The following is an 11,953-nucleotide window of genomic DNA, read 5'->3' as shown; positions in this document are numbered from 1 at the left end:
CATACTTCCTGGTTCTAGTAAGAACTCTAGCTGCTGCATTTTGGACCAGCTGGAGTTTGTTTATTAAGCGTGCAGAACAACCACCCAATAAAGCATTACAATAATCTAACCTTGAGGTCATAAACGCATGGATTAACATTTCTGCATTTGACATTGAGAGCATAGGTCGTAATTTAGATATATTTTTGAGATGGAAAAATGCAGTTTTACAAATGCTAGAAACGTGGCTTTAAAATGATATTGATGTATTGACAACTTCTCACGTATAAAACAACTTTACGGATGTACAAATGTTTATGAAACCCTTTTTAATATATGGATATTAAATTTAAGGAATTAACATATTGATTAACTCTATTGTATTTTTGATCAATGTCATTACATTAAACACAGCTCATTTACTTAATTTGCAACTATGTATATATATATATTTTATGACTTCTGGTGGCAGCTTTTTTCAAAGGATTACATATTTTTAAAAGCAAACTATTTAACTTTTTAGCACTGTAGAGGTTAATAAACAAAACTTTATGCATCTTGCAGAAGAACATTGTAGCCGGAGTTACTTTGCTCTGTTTACGCCCATAGGAAAGAAAAATCTAAAGTGAGATCTCTTTAACATCTCAAATATTTCTCCTGGACAGAAATGAGGTTACTTTAAGATCGAATGGTGATTTTTGCTTGAGTCTCCTGCTTCTCAAACTTGTCTCCTGAGACAAAAACTCTAACACTCTCACAATGGTCTCCTTTAAAGCTGTTAAAGATGTCTCTATGTTTCTTCCACCACATTCTTAGTTTTGACTCTTTTTTTCTCAAATATTTGTCATGTCTCATTTGTGTCTACTTCTATTTCTCCTAAGGAATTTTAGGAGAAACATCTGAAATGCTGTTGATACTAAAATGAGAGATATATGAGAATCTCATATCTCTCACAGACACAGAACAACAACACCCAGACTCTGTTATAATCATTCTTGGGTTTAATTTGCTTTAATAAAGCAAATATTTCCCGTGAACTGGCAAAATACAGACAGCATGTAACATGTCCCACCAGAGACATATCAGTTTCTGTGAAGACATGTGCATTCCTACCAGGACTCATTTAACCTACAACAACATATAATACAGTTTATTATTAAATTACTTACAGTTGATAAGTCATTTTAAGTGAAAGGTGGAACAGATGTGTTTTTAGCCCCATAAATTCCTTCGGATCATTGGGGTGGATAAACAGATGGCCGGTTAGATGGGGTGGGGGGTGTACAGAAACAGGTGTCCAAACAGGTGTCCATTTATGGTAGGAGGAGGGGGGTTTATGAGGGGCAATAAATCAAATTTTTTTGTCATATAGGACCCTATACTCTCTCTCTTGTCTCCTGAGACAAAAACTCTAACACTCTCACAATGGTCTCCTTTAAAGTTTTAGAAGAGATCCCAACAACGTCACACACTGTGATCAGATATTTCTCCTTAGCTAAAGACTCTGATGGTCTCACATTTGTCTCCTCTAAAGTTTAGAAGAGATCTCAACAACATTGCACACTGTGCTCAGCTATTTCTCTGGATCCATCATCCAGAGTTGATAATGCTCAAAATAATAAAAAGTTATAGACACTGAAGTTCCTTGAAAAAAATTGTACCACACTGAATGTTTTTTTTTTCTTTTCATATACAAATACATGGAATCAGTCCTGGAGCAATCCAGAAAAGTAATGGGTTGAAATTCACATGACTCAAATTTGAAGAAGATACCATGAAAAATTAGATTCCTGTAGTCATTTTTCTGAGATTGTCTAGTTCCCCTACCCCTGTTTGAGGAAAAATAGCCACCAAAATGTAACCCTTACAAATGTAAGAGTTCTACAAACTATTTTAGTCATTATACATACCACTGCATACTTTTTAAATTATAAAATAATACACTGAATCTTAGACATCGTATAAGTGATTTATTTGAGCACTAGAAAGTAATAAAAAGAAAAAAAGGAGAGAAAAAAAAAAAAGAATTAGCTTTGTATGACAAGTAGATACTCTGATTGCCAGACATACAACATTCACATTGATTGCTGGTTATACAATCAGTAATCACATGCTGATGGACAGTCATAGAGATGGTAATCATACAGATGGCCGGCCATATAGTCAGTCACACTCTTATGGCCGTTCATATAGACAGCATTCACACTGAAAGCTGGTCATTCAGTCAGTAATCACACGCTGATGTGCGGTCATACAGATGTTAATCATACAGACACAGCCACATTCCCCACAAAAAACACACACACACACACACACACATATAAAAAATGTTGAATAGGGAAAAAAAAAATTTATTTGTGCAAAAAGCAGATCGCTAAGTTACGCCCCCAACAGATGACAGGTGCGTCACAGCTTTCTTTGAGTTTTTTTAGTGGATGTTCTCATTCTGTTTGTGAAACTGTATGCTACAAAACCATATTGTTTTTTACTACCAAGACACAGTTTTTTGAGCGCAAGTTATTCCATAACGGATACAAACAATAACTCTCCCCGAAGAAATAAGATGTAAACAAAGGAATATCCATCCATATTACAATGCTATTGTTTCGTTGGACTAAAAGTGCTCTATGGGATGTTGTTCAGTGGACCCTTGCCTTTCTAACTAAACCGGGATTTACAGCAGTGGATGCATTTATGACTCATTATTACGCTGAATCTGGTACGTACTGCATTTTTATTATGCATGTTTAGATGTGTACTGCTTAAACAAATTTAGCAAATACATTCCTTATAAGCTTTCCATTGAAAAACAGCAATCAATCGTTGATGCTTGAGGCTTAGACCTTTAGAATGATATATAGTTTGTCAAGATTAATTAAGTCCCTTCTTATTTAATCTATTCGTAAACATTGACACGTGCAAACAAGAGTGTTCAGTGCGCCGGCATCTGGGTGCGGGTTATCAGGTTAAAGAGGGTAAAAACAACCCTCATCCAGTCCCATCTCGAAAGCATTTGAGCGGTTAGGGAACAGGGCAGGCCGGCTGCAACTCGGGAGGTCGTCTGAACTTACCTAAAATTCACACCAAGTCAAACACCACACCCACACTATAGAAGGATCGTACCCACACACACACTGTACCCTGTGAAGCACACACCACCGACGAAAAGCGGCTAGCCTCCCCTGCTCCACACCGAGTCCCCACTGGCTCCTGGTGAAAGAAAAATAAGAAACACACATTAACCAAAAATTACAAAGAAAAATAAAAATGAATAAAGATAAAATAGATTAAGTTTACAGACATTGGATGTAATGACTCCAGTACTCAGGCCTCCTGACGGCACAAGATGCAGCAGTAACAAACAGCAGTGCCTGAAGGGCACCAGAATATCAAGGCAGTAAATGAAATAAATTCTAAACCCTTTTTACATTGACCCAGTACAATACATTGCACAAAAACACAAGTGGACTATAATAAAGCGGCAAAATAAATAAACCAAAAATAACAAATTAACCACAAAGTAAATTAACACTGTTTGCAAAAGAAACCCAAACTACAAAAGTAGTAAAAGAATACAACACAAACCAAACGTACTGGAAGGCAATCAAAAATAAAACCCATAAGTAGCCTAGCAGAAACACAAAGCTAGTGCCATCAGCCCAAACGACCCGCCTAGCAGCAAAGCCACAAGCGATTTGAGCACAAATGTCCGTAATCACAAAAATAAAAGAAAACTACCCGTAAGCAAAACAGCAGTGGCGTCACAGGTAGCGTCTTCAGTAAGAGATCGGTTTAGAGATTGTGATGTTCCACTCCTCCTTTACGTTTAACAAAGAAAGATCAAAACGTTAAGCTAAATCTACTAAACCCCATGTGCGAGAAAGAGGCATACTTACGATTAGAGGTGAACGAAGACCAAACGCAAAGCTATATGGTTACTCCAACAAGTGCCGTAGCTCAATGTACCGCCTAGCATTCGCACACCTGCTTTTATTCGCTATTACTGAAAGCAATACACAATAAATACCACCATTGCAAGCGATCGAAAAATTGAATACAATTACCGAACGTACCTGCAAGCGAACTCCGCCATAAATGTACTGCAATGCCGATACCACCAGCCCCACTCTAATCAAACCATAAATAGCACAGATTAGCCTCGAGCCATTCACAGCAATACCCCGTCAATAGAGTCTTATCCTCCCTGAACGCAAATAGAGGAGATCCCAGAATCATCAGGACACCACCACACCTATCAAAATAAGAGTCCTTAAATAGTATGGCCGCTTACACCTCATTGGTCTGCCAATCACACCCCAACTGGGGCCAAAAGCAGATAGAACGCTTACCCTGCTACATTCTACCCCCCATTTTTTTTTGATCGGCGTCCCGACGATGACCCAACGACACATACCCGTTGACTATTCCTGTCCTGCGTCCCACGGCCTAAACCAAACGGAGATCCTATTAGAGATGGGGCCTGGTACTGTGGCAGCACCCATGCCTCCCTCAACGGCCCGTGGTAGACGATACAAGTTCGAATGGTGGCCCGCAGTGGTCCGCCCAGTTCTCCTTAAGGGGACACCATCCATACATGACTGGCCCTCCGGCAAACTAACAGGGCCCGGGGGTGCCACTGATATTAAATCAGGAACCTCATGGCCCCCCACAACTGGAGCCTCCCCATTGGACCCTACCGGCCTACTCTGTGAGGTCGAATCGCCCAGGGAAACTGGCACCTGAGAGACTGGCCCCCTACTTACCGGAGGGGCCGCCGGCACCAACATAAGCAGATCGACATCTTCTGACGAAACTTCTGCTGAAGGCACCTCTTTCTCCAGAACAGGGGGATATGTTGAAACCGGAGCATCCTTCTGGATCCGGACCTTCAAGGCCGAGCGATGAACGCATCTGACCCTTCCCAAGTCATCCACTGGTGCAATGGTATATACCGCCCCACCCTCCTTGGGTGATTTTATTACCTGATACACCACCGGGCTCCACAGGTCCTGAATTTTAATGGCGACCTCTAACGCCATACTCACGTAAATAAACTAACTGGCCCTCCCCCAGTGGTGCATCACGGACGAGGGCATCATGTTGCGCCTTGCGGCGACCAGCAGCAATTTCCAGTCGTCCCCGAGCCCCCTCAAAAGCCACCTGAAGCCTGGCCTGATGTTCCCTCATCCACTCATGTACAATACCAACCCCAACCTCCTGGACTCTGCCCAAGAGGAAGTCCACCGGGAGTCTTGGCTCTTGCCCGAACATTAAAAAATATGGGGATTCGCCAGTCGCCTGATGAGGGGTAGTGTTGTAGCAGAACAGCACTTGTGGGAGGCATGAGGCCCAATCCATCTTCCTGGACACAGGCAGGGTACGCAAAAGGTTGTGCAATGTCCTATTAAAGCGCTCGCACTGCCCATTCCCCGCCGGATGATAGTAGTGCGAGACTTTTCTGCCTTATATAGTGCACAAAGCTGCTGTACCAGGGAGGACTCAAAATTACGGCCCTGATCAGAATGGATCCGACTGGGGACACCGAACTTATAAAACCATTCAACCACCAAAACTTGGGCTACTGTCTCCGCCCGTTGATCTCATGTAGGTACAGCCAAGGTATACTTTGTAAAAACATCCGTCATAACCAGCACGTTCTCCAGCCCAGAACGCGTTGGTTCTAACACAGTAAAATCTATGGCCAAGATTTCATTCAGCCTCGAGGCCAAAAGATGGCCCATGAAGCTATTGGGAAGGAGTTGTGTATCCTTGGCAGCCTGGCACCTTTCACACGCTCGACACCATTGTGCCACATCAGACGTCAGGCCCGGCCAAAAACAACGCTGCCGCACCAACTCAGTGGTGCTTTCCACTCCTTGGTGCCCATGCTCCTGGTGTAACGGAGTCAGCACTTCATGATGCAATAATGACGGTAAGACCACCTGCAGCACCTCTTCTCCACCATCCGAGCGGAAGACTCTACGGTGTAATACTCCGTCCTGCTCACACAAGCGGCTCCATTGACGTAGCAGATTCACCACTGCCCTAGGCAGCTGCCGACGCTCCTCGGAACTAGGGGGAACCCCACGCCTCCAAAACCTTAACACCTCACCTATAACAAGGTCCTCCTCCTGCAAGGCCTGCATGTCCACAGCCAGACCAGGCAGCGCAGCAACTGCTGCTTGAGAAGCCACCCCTATCTCTCCAGCCTGCCTTACAATGGCTGGAAGAGATGTACCAGGCAGTACTTCTTCCAACTCACCCTGACTGGAAGGACCCTGTCGGGAAAGTGCATCCGCATTCCGGTTGCTCCTTCCTGAGCGATACCTTAGCTCAAAATCAAAGGCGGCCAATTGTGCAGTCCACCGCTGCTCTGTGGCCCCAAGCTTGGCGGTAGTCAGGTGGCTGAGGGGGTTGTTATCAGTGAAGACAACACACCTATGCCCCAGCAGATATTCTCTGAACTTCTCAGTCATGGCCCACTTGAGCGCCAAAAACTCCAACTTCATAGAACTGTAATTTGACATATTGCACTCAGTGGGCCTAAGACTGCGGCTAGCATAGGCTATGGGCCGTACCTTCCCTCCCTGTTCCTGAGACAACACTGCCCCCAACCCCCCATGGCTAGCGTCTACTTCCAAGATAAAGGGAAGGGAAAAGTCAGCATATGCCAATACAGGGGCAGAGGTGAGCTTACTCCTCAACTCCTCAAAGCTCACCTGACACTGTTCGGTCCACGCCGTACCAAAACTCAACTTTACTTGAGCCCTGGACTTACGACCAGCAAATTCAGCTACCAGACGGTGCAGGGGGGCCGCCAACTTGGCGAACCCCTCTACAAACGCCTATAGTAACTAGCAAACCCCAGGAACGACCGGAGCTCTGCCATCCCCGCAGGGCACTGCCATTGCTTCACTGCCTCTATCTTACTTGGATCCGTCGACACCCCTTTGGCCGAAATTACGTGTCCCAGATAACTTACCTCTTGCTGGAAAAACATACACTTAGCTAATTTAGCCTTCAACCCCTCTCGATCCAACCGACTCAAAACCACCTCTAACCTCTCTAGATGTTGTGTCACAGAGGAAGAAAACACCACTATGTCATCCAAGTACAAAAGAAGAGACTGACACTGCTGATCCCCAAACACCCTCTGGAAGGTGCCTGGGGCATTGCAGAGCCCGAACGGCATGCGATTCCATTCAAAAAGACCAAAGGGTGTACAGAAGGCGGTCTTATGTTTATCCCCCTCCGTGACAGGAACCTGGTTGTACCCACTGGCAAGGTCCATGGTGGAAAACCACCGGGCCCCTGTCAGTGAGTCCAAAGTCTCCTCTATACGTGGCAGGGGGAAAGCGTCTTTTCGAGTTTTTGCGTTCAGCTGACGATAGTCTACGCACATACGCAAGGTGCCATCCTTCTTTTTGGCCAATACAATGGGGGAGGCATAAGGACTGCAGCTCTCTCTAATAATGTTCGTTTCCAGCAACTGGTTTATATGCGTTTTTACCACGTCATACTCCGACGGAGGTATCCGTCGGTACCGTTTTCGAACTGGGACCGAATCGGTCAAAGGGATGTCATGAGAAAGGAGCCGGGTACATCCCAAATCACCTTCATACTCTGAGAAAACCGTATGAAATCTCAACAGCAGCAACCTCACCCGTTCCTGCTCAGTCTCTGACAACACAGACAAATCAAGATTCTTGATTTGTTCCTGTACTGAAGGAAGAACCGTGGGAATCTGAAGATTTACTGAGGCTGAAACTGATTTACATTCTGAGACGCCACGGGGCAAGCTCACAATAAATACACTGTGCAAGGTGCCCAAAACGGAGTTCCGAAAAAGCATTACATCAGTCTTACCTACATTAATGATAGGTACATAAACGGTGCTTCGAGTCACTCGCATTAATGCAGCTAACGCCAAAAGACCTGCAGGTAACCCAGTTTCTGGTGGTTCAAAAAGCACAGTTTCCCCAGCAAAGTGCCCAGAGCAAGTGGCAGCCACCATTTTCATTGTGCCACCTGGAATACGACACGCACTGTGACCCCGCAATCGCACCTTGCCCACACAGCTAGCTTGAGGGACAGCACTTACCTAACCACAATGTTGTAACGCCTGAAACACTGGCTTAGAGGCCCCTGACACAAACGGCACGTCAAAAAGGGCGGCACCGTGCTGCCCAAAGAGCTCCTGATAGCACCGGCTCAACACTTCCATTCCCAAAATACCAGGGACTTGAGCACCGGTGCCCCCAGGAGGATCTCTGACAACCAGCACGCCACATCCTGGAATTATCTGACCACAAAGCTCAACGTCCAACTCGATAGCCAACATACGGTATCGAAGTCCCGTTGGCCGCACGAAGCTGCAACCACTGACATGCCCTGAGACGATCCTGGCCCCATGGTGCAAATAGCTCCACAAAACAACTTTCCGTGATCGTAGACACCATGGAACCAGTATCAATCAAACAGGGCACTTGTACCCCTCCCATACAAACAATGAGGTGAGGACAAGATGCCATTAGAAGTGGCAGGGGACCAGACATGGTCTTATGTTTATCCCCCTCCGTGACAGGAACCTGGTTGTACACACTGGCAAGGTCCATGGTGGAAAACCACCGGGCCCCTGTCAGTGAGTCCAAAGTCTCCTCTATACGTGGCAGGGGGAAAGCGTCTTTTCGAGTTTTTGCGTTCAGCTGACGATAGTCTACGCACATACGCAAGGTGCCATCCTTCTTTTTGGCCAATACAATGGGGGAGGCATAAGGACTGCAGCTCTCTCTAATAATGTTCGTTTCCAGCAACTGGTTTATATGCGTTTTTACCACGTCATACTCCGACGGAGGTATCCGTCGGTACCGTTTTCGAACTGGGACCGAATCGGTCAAAGGGATGTCATGAGAAAGGAGCCGGGTACATCCCAAATCGCCTTCATACTCTGAGAAAACCGTATGAAATCTCAACAGCAGCAACGTCACCCGTTCCTGCTCAGTCTCTGACAACACAGACAAATCAAGATTCTTGATTTGTTCCTGTACTGAAGGAAGAACCGTGGGAATCTGAAGATTTACTGAGGCTGAAACTGATTTACATTCTGAGACGCCACGGGGCAAGCTCACAATAAATACACTGTGCAAGGTGCCCAAAACGGAGTTCCGAAAAAGCATTACATCAGTCTGACCTACATTAATGATAGGTACATAAACGGTGCTTCGAGTCACTCGCATTAATGCAGCCGACGCCAAAAGACCTGCAGGTAACCCAGTTTCTGGTGGTTCAAAGAGCACAGTTTCCCCAGCAAAGTGCCCAGAGCAAGTGGCAGCCACCATTTTCATTGTGCCACCTGGAATACGACACGCACTGTGACCCCGCAATCGCACCTTGCCCACACAGCTAGCTTGAGGGACAGCACTTACCTAACCACAATGTTGTAACGCCTGAAACACTGGCTTAGAGGCCCCTGACACAAACGGCACGTCAAAAAGGGCGGCACCGTGCTGCCCAAAGAGCTCCTGATAGCACCGGCTCAACACTTCCATTCCCAAAATACCAGGGACTTGAGCACCGGTGCCCCCAGGAGGATCTCTGACAACCAGCACGCCACATCCTGGAATTATCTGACCACAAAGCTCAACGTCCAACTCGATAGCCAACATACGGTATCGAAGTCCCGTTGGCCGCACGAAGCTGCAACCACTGACATGCCCTGAGACGATCCTGGCCCCATGGTGCAAATAGCTCCACAAAACAACTTTCCGTGATCGTAGACACCATGGAACCAGTATCAATCAAACAGGGCACTTGTACCCCTCCCATACAAACAATGAGGTGAGGACAAGATGCCATTAGAAGTGGCAGGGGACCAGACATCACAGAGTCATGATCTTTCCCTACCGAACTGTGACTCTGCAGCTCGGGGGAAATTAGTTTTCCGTCGGGTGGGAAGAACTCTGCCTCGCCCTCATCATAGAAGGTGACTCACGCCGATCTAGAGGGGGAGGAAAAACACGTTCTCCATCACATTCACGGGCAAAATGGCCCAGTTTTTGACACCGATGACAGAGTAGTACCTCAGTACGGGAAGGCAGATGAACACGCTGAGGAAACCGCATACTCGCAACACTCTGAGTGAGTGGATCTAACTTTTGCTGCTGTGATTTTAACATCTCCCGCAGCTCCCTCAGCTCCGACTGAGAATGCCCATGCACCCCATACTGGATGCCATAAGCCATTTGAACTGACTGACTCCTACCCCTCGCTCCCCCTGGCATCCCCTCCCGCTCCCACCTAATCGCTTCCCCGCGTATCTCTAATAAGGTAGAAGCAGGCTGGCGGCGAACTAATTGCTTCAGTTCCCGGAGGAGGGCACTATCGGCAACGTACTCAACAAACTGATCACGCAACACAATTTCAGCATTAGGGATAGCATTGGGTGATTGTGGTTTAACCCTCTCCAGAGGAGTCATCAAGGCCAGGGAAAACTCTAACAGAGATTCCCCGGTTTGCTGCCTCCTGGAGAAAAATGCTTCTTGAAGTGCTCCCTCGGGAAAATCCTTGCCCAACCAGGTAAACCCTGCCGACTACGCCAAAATGTGGCACTCTCATAGGTCTAAAAGACCCTAGATCACAATTAGTTTCATCCGACTACGACACCCTGGTGGAGCGCCAGGGAAATACTACCAATAAGGACACACAGGTACGTTTTACCAATTGAGGGCAAGAAATCAGATGTAGTGAGACGCGAGGATAGATACAAAAAATTAAGAGCATCAATAAAATTCTCTCCCATGAAACATACACACACACAAGATTATAAAAATAATTCTCCAGGGCCAGGCTAAGCGGGAACAGGGCAGGCCGGCTGCAACTCGGGAGGTCGTCTGAACTTACCTAAAATTCACACCAAGTCAAACACCACACCCACACTATAGAAGGATCATACCCACACACACACTGTACCCTGTGAAGCACACACCACCGACGAAAAGTGGCTAGCCTCCCCTGCTCCACACCGAGTCCCCACTGGCTCCTGGTGAAAGAAAAATAAGAAACACACATTAACCAAAAATTACAAAAGAAAAATAAATAAAGATAAAATAGATTAAGTTTACAGACATTGGATGTAATGACTCCAGTACTCAGGCCTCCTGACGGCACAAGATGCAGCAGTAACAAACAGCAGTGCCTGAAGGGCACCAGAATATCAAGGCAGTAAATGAAAAATTATCTTTTTACATTGACCCAGTACAATACATTGCACAAAAACACAAGTGGACTATAATAAAGCTGCAAAATAAATAAACTAAAAACAAATTAACCACAAAGTAAATTAACACTGTTTGCAAAAGAAACCCAAACTACAAAAGTAGTAAAAGAATACAACACAAACCAAACGTACTGGAAGGCAATCAAAAATAAAACCCATAAGTAGCCTAGCAGAAACACAAAGCTAGTGCCGTCAGCCCAAACGACCCACCTAGCAGCAAAGCCACAAGCGATTGAGCACAAATGTCCATAATCACAAAAACAAAAGAAAACTACCCGTAAGCAAAACAGCAGTGGCGTCACATGTAGCGTCTTCAGTAAGAGATCGGTTTAGAGATTGTGATGTTCCACTCCTCCGTTACGTTTAACAAAGAAAGATCAAAGCGTTAAGCTAAATCTACTAAACCCCATGTGCGAGAAAGGAAGAGGCATACTTACGATTAGAGGTGAACGAAGACCAAACGCAAAGCTATATGGTTACTCCAACAAGTGCCGTAGTTCAATGTACCGGCTAGCATTCGCACACCTGCTTTTAATTGCTATTACTGAAAGCAATACACAATAAATACCACCATTGCAAGCGATCGAAAAATTTAATACAATTACCGAAAGCACCTGCAAGCGAACTCCGCCATAAATGTACCGCAATGCCGACACCACCAGCCCCACTCTAATCAAACCATAAATAGCACAGATTAGC

This window comes from Sinocyclocheilus rhinocerous, unplaced genomic scaffold (genome assembly GCF_001515625.1).
Source record: "Sinocyclocheilus rhinocerous isolate Xijiao unplaced genomic scaffold, SAMN03320098_v1.1 scaffold3397, whole genome shotgun sequence".
Taxonomy (NCBI): domain Eukaryota; kingdom Metazoa; phylum Chordata; class Actinopteri; order Cypriniformes; family Cyprinidae; genus Sinocyclocheilus; species Sinocyclocheilus rhinocerous.
Note: the sequence above shows the minus strand (reverse complement) of the source record.